Below are 7,676 nucleotides of genomic sequence, written 5' to 3'. Positions count from 1 at the left end.
GATTTTTAATATAAAGATTATGTTATGTTTAACTATATATCTTATAATTATGATTATGTTAAAATTACAATTACACTTACAACTCTTTGAAATTATTAAAATATCCAAAATAAAGACAATGCTCCCAGCGTAGCTGGGACTTTTGCTAGTCATCAAACTCTTTATTTAAAGTTGCTATTTTGGCATCGGCGTCCATATTCCATTTTAAGAATATTCAATTTTACTTATGGTAGATACTATTAATCTGACTGTCCAAATCTGTGACAATTGATATAGACGGCCAAGATGGCAATATGGGAGGTACTGTTTCAATTCTAGATTTGCAACCGCTCCATCGACTGGGAGGGAATGCTTTGCTTAAGTATGCTTTGCAGATTGATATGTAGATGGTACGTTTCATTTATCCTATTTCTAACCCTAGGAAGGGATTTGTCTCTGTTTGTAGAGTTCGTAGAATTACCGAGTTCGTGAAGAAAAGAGTCACACTTATGGAAAAAGTATTCAACAGAGAATATCATCTGGTAAAAGAGTCTCCACCCCCCTTTTGTCGTCCCTGCGATTCTAACTTGAGATGTTCCAGGATGACCAAGATATTCCGGCCAATTGCAGCAACGGTGGTGTCGAGCCTGGCGAGGGACCAAAAAACCTCCTACCAAAAGCCGCAACCTACATTTGTTCCTTATGCAACACCTTTGAGTGAGTTCCTTCGATTTAGACACTAGAAAAAACTCTAATGCGTTCGTTTTTGAACAGCTCCGGAAGAAGTCCTGGGAACGGCACTGGATAACGATCCTAAGCGGCTGAAAGTCCCAGCCTATTACAACGAGGTTGTGTTTGTTTCTCCGTTTGCAAAGGTTTGAGAGGCTCACGGCTTTCTCTGTGTCATCATAGTTGTGCTCGATGATCAGCGAGAACAGGCTCGACACCTTCCAGATTTACGCTGGAAAAAAAAAGCGCCGGCATCCGCGTGCGCAGGTGCATTCGACAGATCGACGTGCTCTGCTCAGAAATGCGACAAGGATTGGGAGTGAAAGGCGAAGAGGCTATGGTGGATGGAGCTCACGACAGGGACAACGTCTCGGACAACAAGGGGATTCACGTTGTCATCGACGACTAGAATCAAGGTTCTTCACTCTTCTGGTGGGATCGCGCAGGGACGTACACCTGGAGCAAGCCTGTGATGAAAGGAACGCACCCTTCTCCTCGAGACAGCCACAGCTCAACGGCCGTCGGGTCTAAGCTCTATGTGTTTGGTGGTACCAATGGAACCAGCCTGCTCAACGATCTCTTTGTTTTGGATACTGGTAAGCTTCGAGTTCTATCAATTTTTTTTCTTGTTCTTACCATCTGATGCAGCTACCACCACCTAGGGGAAACCCGACGTTTTTGGTGATGTTCCTGCTTCGAGAGAAGGACATAGCGCGTCTCTCATTGGTGACAACCTGTTTGTGTTTGGGGGATGTGGGAAATCCAGCGATCCCTCAGAGGAGGAGTACTACAACGACCTCCATGTTTTGAACACGAGTAATATCCTGTTATCTTTCCTGGTTTTCTTCTAAACTTTTTTTTTTTCCTGTAGATACTTTTGTCTGGAAGAAGATTTCTACCACTGGAGTCTTGCCTATTCCTCAGGATAGCCATACCTGCTCTTTCTATAAGAACTGTTTCGTTGTCATGGGTGGCGAGGACGGTGGTAATGCCTATCTAAACGATGTTTATATTCTGGACACAGGTACATACATGGTGCTGGTTTTAAACTTGCGAATTCATTTGCGTTTCCAGAAACAATGGCATGGCGGGAGGTAAAGACGACTGGTGCGGAGCTAATGCTAAGAGCCGGGCACACAACAATCAGCCATGGAAAGTATCTCGTCGTGTTTGGAGGATTCTCCTATGATCACAAGCTATTCAATGACGTCCATACTCTCGACTTAAGTACGTGAGTCTCTCATGGGGCTTTTACGTATTTTGTAGCGACTGGTGTTTGGGCAGCTTCGAATCCCTCTGGTCCCGGGCCTTCTCCACGTTTCTCCCTTGCAGGAGATTCCGTGGACGCAGAGCGAGGCATATGATTCTTCTATGGGGGATGTAACGAAGAGCTTGAAGCTCTGGATGATATGTATTTTCTCGGCACAGGTTGGCTTCTTCTTTTATTGACATTGCTGCCATTCTTGACAATATGGTTGCCGTTTTTCTGTGAAGAGATGCTGAGGGAGAAAGATCCATCAGAACCAAAGCTATCCATGCGTAAGGAACTTAAGAGAAGGCGGCAAGAGTATCATGCCACGCCATTCGTGCTAGACAAGCAACGGGATGCAGACAAGAGCTTGGTTTCATCTCACGGAGGTATCTGCAGAAAAACTTGGATCTCTCCAATTTTCCCTGTCAAACTCATGCTACATAGTTTCAAGCTCATGTTCAGCCGCTAGGCGAGAAGATGTTCGAGGCTAAAGTAAGCGACATATTCAACTACGGATACACGTTAGAAGCGTCCATCAATGGGAAGCTTTTCCATGGGCTGCTCTTCTCATACAAGCCTGGCTTTGCTCAGGCAGTGCAATCTTACATGGCGAGATTTGTTTTGTTTGATCCTCAGTTACTCTCTAACGCCAGGAAGGAAAACATCACAGGAGGAAACGTTTCTAACTGTCCTCTACATTTTATATGGGAAAGACTCCAGTCTTGACATGGAAGAGACTTTCTCCTTCTACTACATTGTCAACCAAGGCATTCAGGCTCTCCCCATCAACTTCCTCGGCACTGCCTACAACAAAGCCATATGCGTTGTACATAGCTTTGTGACGTTTTCTCATTTTCAGGCCGAGGCAAAAGCTCATCAAGCTTATCCAGGACGTGATCAACCAGCGCTTCTGGAAACCCGCAGGAAGCAAGCATTCTTTCGTTGCTCATGGATCAGCTGGATGACAAAAAAGAGGTGCTGGAAGACGCTCATATCATAGACATGCTCAACATGTACATGAACGCTGGTCACAACTCAACAGCTCATGTCATCATGTGGCTGATTTCCTAAAGAAAAATCCATGATGTGCTTGAGAAAGTGAAGATAAACATTTCCAATTTCATACAAACTTTCCTTCATACAAAATTTCTTCTTTAGGCCACATCCAGACTATTCTGTAAGAGTTTCAAAACTTCTGTAATTAAAAAAGAAAAAAGTATTCTACTGAATTGTACCTCATACTAGATGATATGCTATGTCCTCCACTGTTCTAATTCATCTCTGTCGCTTCTGTATTTCGAAGGAAACACTATTTATAAAAACTCTGCATTTATGGTTACCCTTTTCTCCAATGGACCTAATGACGACATGTTCAAGACAGAGTCAAACTGGTAGGTATTCTTAAAGAACCATAGAACTGAACACCATCTCTTTAAGGGCAATTTATGAGGCGCTTGTGAGGCTCTGAAGTGTTAACCTCCTCTGGATATCTTTCAATAATGAGAAAAAACCTTTAAACTATGAAAGGTACTTTTTCACTGCTTCTTTCATGTTTTATGGAGTCAAGTTACAGCTTCTGGAATTCTATGAGCAGCATCTGAGGAATGTCTAGGGAATGAGAAATAGTAAGGTGTAGTATGATATTTTCTTGTTCTAATAAATAGTTAAATAGGAGTACATTGTACTGCCTGTTGTAGCCTTTGTGGCTTTGCTTGACTACAAAACAATGCTTACAAAGACAGAATTACACAAGCAGAGATTTCATAAAAAAAAGTCAGTCTCTTGCCACTTCACTCTCAAACAATGAAAGCAAATAATGAATCACCCAAGACAAAATGTGGAAGAAGAATAGAATTGGATTCATCACCTTTGCGAATACCCAGACAGACACATATCCTTGCAAGAGGAAGAGATCTAACATCAGTTGCATTGCTTGACACTAGATTCAGGAGCCTCCTTAGAATGGCTTGTGGTGGCAGGGAGCATAGAAACATGAGTTTGGGCCACAAAGGTCACCATTTCAATCTTATTATGAAAGGGTCCTTAACAAATGTGTTACAATCCACTGCTGCAAAAACTAACATCATAAATTCGTGCAAATAATGGTATCCTAAGATCACAATCTCCTATTTCAATAGTCCAAGCTAACACATTATTGCAAATGTGAAAAGATGAGACCTTGTAGTAAGTAGAAAAATAAGAAGTTGATAGTTGGCCTAAAGAAGGATTTTAGAGAAAAAACATATAATGGATTTGGCATTTGAAGCAAGAAAGAATAAGGAAGGTTGCTAATCTTATGAAAAACATAGTAGTATTTATATTGGAAAGTAATTTGTTTTCTGTTATTTAGAGAAATCTTTGGTGATGTATATATTCCAAACATGCAATTCTTATGGATATCTCAAAAATATCATTATTTTTGTAGAAAACACTACTCTTGAAGACTTAAGAAACTACAAGAAAAAGCTTTGCTAGCTTCTTCTTGGATATGAAAGAAAAAATTGAGCTACCTTCTGCAGTTCCATAAGCTAAGGAGTCCTTGCTGGTACATCCAAGCACATGAAGTTCCTTGGGTGTTAAGTCTTATCAAGTGGTGGGCTATTCAATGAGCACGATAAAAATTAAAAATAGATTGAGAAAAAGGAGAAACAACATATCTTACAAATAGCAGATAGGTTTAAGAAAAAAAAAAGTTAGAATTTATGCTAGGGTCCTCCCCTGATTAATTTAAATGATGATATTAAAAAATATCACAATAATCCAGATAAATTCAAATAATACAGCTTTTTAATTATTGATAATGTAGATACTGAATAGTTCTATTACTAATGCAGTAATATTAATGGCATGCATTGGAAATTGGGATTAGAGCAGTAATAAAAAATGGAAATTTGTCACACATAATGACATTCTAACACTTCTATGACAATACAGATTTAATTCTGGTAAGCAAAGAAAATCCATTATATCATTCACCATTATAGTGTTCAGAAAATAGTAATAATGTCAATAATAAGCACTATTTTATTATCCCATGATAATAATAAAACTTTTATTATCCCATGATAATAATAAAACAAAATGAGAACATTATATATATATATATATATATATATATATATATATATATATATACCTCTTGCAATTACTCTCTGGAAGAGTTATTTACAATAATAAGGTTTTCAGAAAAACTTTTAGCACATCAAGGATGAAGAGTTAAAGGAAAAAGAAATAGCAAAATTAAATATCCAGGTAAAATTAAAAGTAGGAGATATAGCATACCTAAGATAAATACATCTTCTTTTCTAATTTTACAATGTTAGAAATTTTAATTGTATACAAGGTTAAATTTATCTTAATTTTGCTACTCTTCACCTCTAAAGAAATGCACAATAATGCAAATAGATTAAAAAATTAATTTTAATATGTACATATTAATGTTATCTCCATGTTTATATTTAAAACATTAATATTTTTATATAATATATTAATCTGCAATCATATTCTTCTTTATATAATTGCTGAAGAGTAAGTAGTGTGTAATCATTCAATAGTAATGTTTTTATAAATTGGAATGTATAGTTTTGTTATAAAGCATTAGTAGAGATTTGTCTTAATACAATTATATCTCTAATATAATTATTATCTTTGGATGTACCTCTTTTCAAACACCTCTAATGTAGTGTGAATATCTAGATAGATTTACTTATGTTTATTTGTAAATATAAATCAAGACACATAATAGAAATTCTTTTGTTCTTTATTAGACTATGAAAGTTAAAGGCAGCATTATAGTTCAGATAAATAAAAAAAAAAGCTTAGTATGTAATCAAAAAATAATTTCCCCAAACCTTTTTTTTTGGCAGTATATAATTCTTTGGTTTTGTGAAAAATCAATTGATTTTAAATCATGGCATCAATCTTGTAGACATGTTTAGGTTTTTGTATCTTTTTATAAAGGCAATAAAAAAATTCAAATTTAAATTTAGTGATGATGAAAAAATGATATTATGTTTTCCAAAACTTGCATTTTTTATCTATTTGCATTGTTCTGCATTTCTTTAGAGGTGAAGAGTAGCAAAATTAAGATAAATTTAACCTTGTATACAATCAAAATTTCTAACATTGTAAAATTAAAATAGAAGATGTATTTATTTTAGGTATGCTATATTTCCCAGCGGAGCTGGGGTCTCTGATAGTACCCCCTTATTTAAACATGCTATTGGCATATGGCATCCGGCATCTTTTATTCCATTTTTAGAATATTATTTCTGAATATACTTATAATCTAACAGCTCAAATTCAAAAACTTCAAATAGATGGCATAGATCAAGTGCCAAAGGGGTGGCAACGCTTCAACTTTGAATTGAATGACCCTCCAAATCAAGTGAATCTTTTAGGACTCAGGCAGATTGTAAGCTGCAATCTCTCTCTCTCTCTCTCTCTCTCTCTCTCTCTCTCTCTCTCTCTCTCTCTCTCTCTCTCTCTCTCTCTCTCTCTCTCTCGGGTGGTGAACACAGCAGCAGGAGTGTGCGTACCCTTTGCAAAAGGCTGGATTGTTGATTGTTCATTGCCATTCGCAACAGATGCACAGGTCAATGGCGGACAGTCTGAAGAACACAATCTCCAGCTCCGTGATGACTTCCCCACTGGCTGATGCTCCCGGATTTCTCACCCTGTCACACCAAGGGCTTGCGACAAGATTCCCAGCATGCGTATGGCTGATCTCTCATTTCTCTTGATCTCTAATGCTAACTTGGTTTTTGTTGCGCAGGAGCAAGTAACAGAGGGCTGTTGGGAGTTCAAGATTTTTTTTCTTTTGCTTGTGTCCAGACAACCAATGACCTTTGGGCTAAACACTCTAAAGTCGTTTATCTAAACTCTCAGGATGCTATTAGAAAGGTTCATAAGCCTATGTTTAGTCTAATGACTTCTCCAGTTTTCTTGTTTGTTTTAAATGCAGATTCAAATTAGTGGCGAGAAACTGACTCCACCATTTTCAGCCTGTCAAATCTCTTGATTTTGGTGACACAGGAAGGTGAGTTTTTTCATAGTCGTTTCTTATTTATGGGATTAAAAAGCCTCTTTGTGATGCAAGTGTACAATCCCTCCTGTTCGCCATGTTGTGTGTGTCATACAGTCTTGTCAAAGGAAAAATATTTATACCCACTCAGTGGTCATGTCATTGTTTGATATGACTTTGGAAGATCAAGAGACTGTGAATTTTATGGTACGTTTTCTCTTTCTTGTGTTGTTCTTGTTGACGATTTCTTTAGGCCAGAGATATGCGGCGAGGTTTGGAGGTGACAGTGTTGTCAAGACATGATGCAGCTGCAGACCTGCTTCAGATGTATGCATATTCTCAGTGCTTCTTTACATGTGCATATTTTACTGCCTCTTATTATGTACAACAAGGAGTACGTGCTTGGGCAGCTCATATATGATCAAGCAACAAAGAGACTGCCTGGTGCTCCTGGATCTCTCATCCTGTCACGCCAAGGGCTTGCAACAAGATTCCCAGCATGCATATGGATCTAGGTTTTAGCATGATCTCTCATTTCTCTTGATCTCTGTGGCTAACTTGATTCTTGTTGTGCAGGAGCGAGTAACAGAGGGCTGTTTGGGAGTTCAAGAATTTTTTTTCTTTTGCTCGTGTCCAGACAACCAACAACCTTCGGGCTAAACACTCTAAAGTCGTTTATCTAAACTCTTGGGA

The 7,676-nt window shown here is 38.0% G+C and overlaps 1 long non-coding RNA gene across 1 annotated transcript; it reads left to right on the top strand.

Moving 5' to 3' along the window:
- The first annotated feature begins 625 nt into the window (after positions 1-625).
- LOC112343788 lies at positions 626-932 on the top strand. Its single transcript, XR_002991412.1, has 3 exons — positions 626-696; positions 754-827; positions 892-932. It is a non-coding gene; the product is annotated as an uncharacterized LOC112343788 (long non-coding RNA).
- Positions 933-7,676: the final 6,744 nt, after the last annotated feature.

The sequence above is a fragment of the Selaginella moellendorffii genome, unplaced genomic scaffold (genome assembly GCF_000143415.4).
Source record: "Selaginella moellendorffii unplaced genomic scaffold, v1.0 SELMOscaffold_209, whole genome shotgun sequence".
Lineage (NCBI taxonomy): Eukaryota > Viridiplantae > Streptophyta > Lycopodiopsida > Selaginellales > Selaginellaceae > Selaginella > Selaginella moellendorffii.
This window is presented reverse-complemented; position numbering and strand designations above follow the sequence as displayed.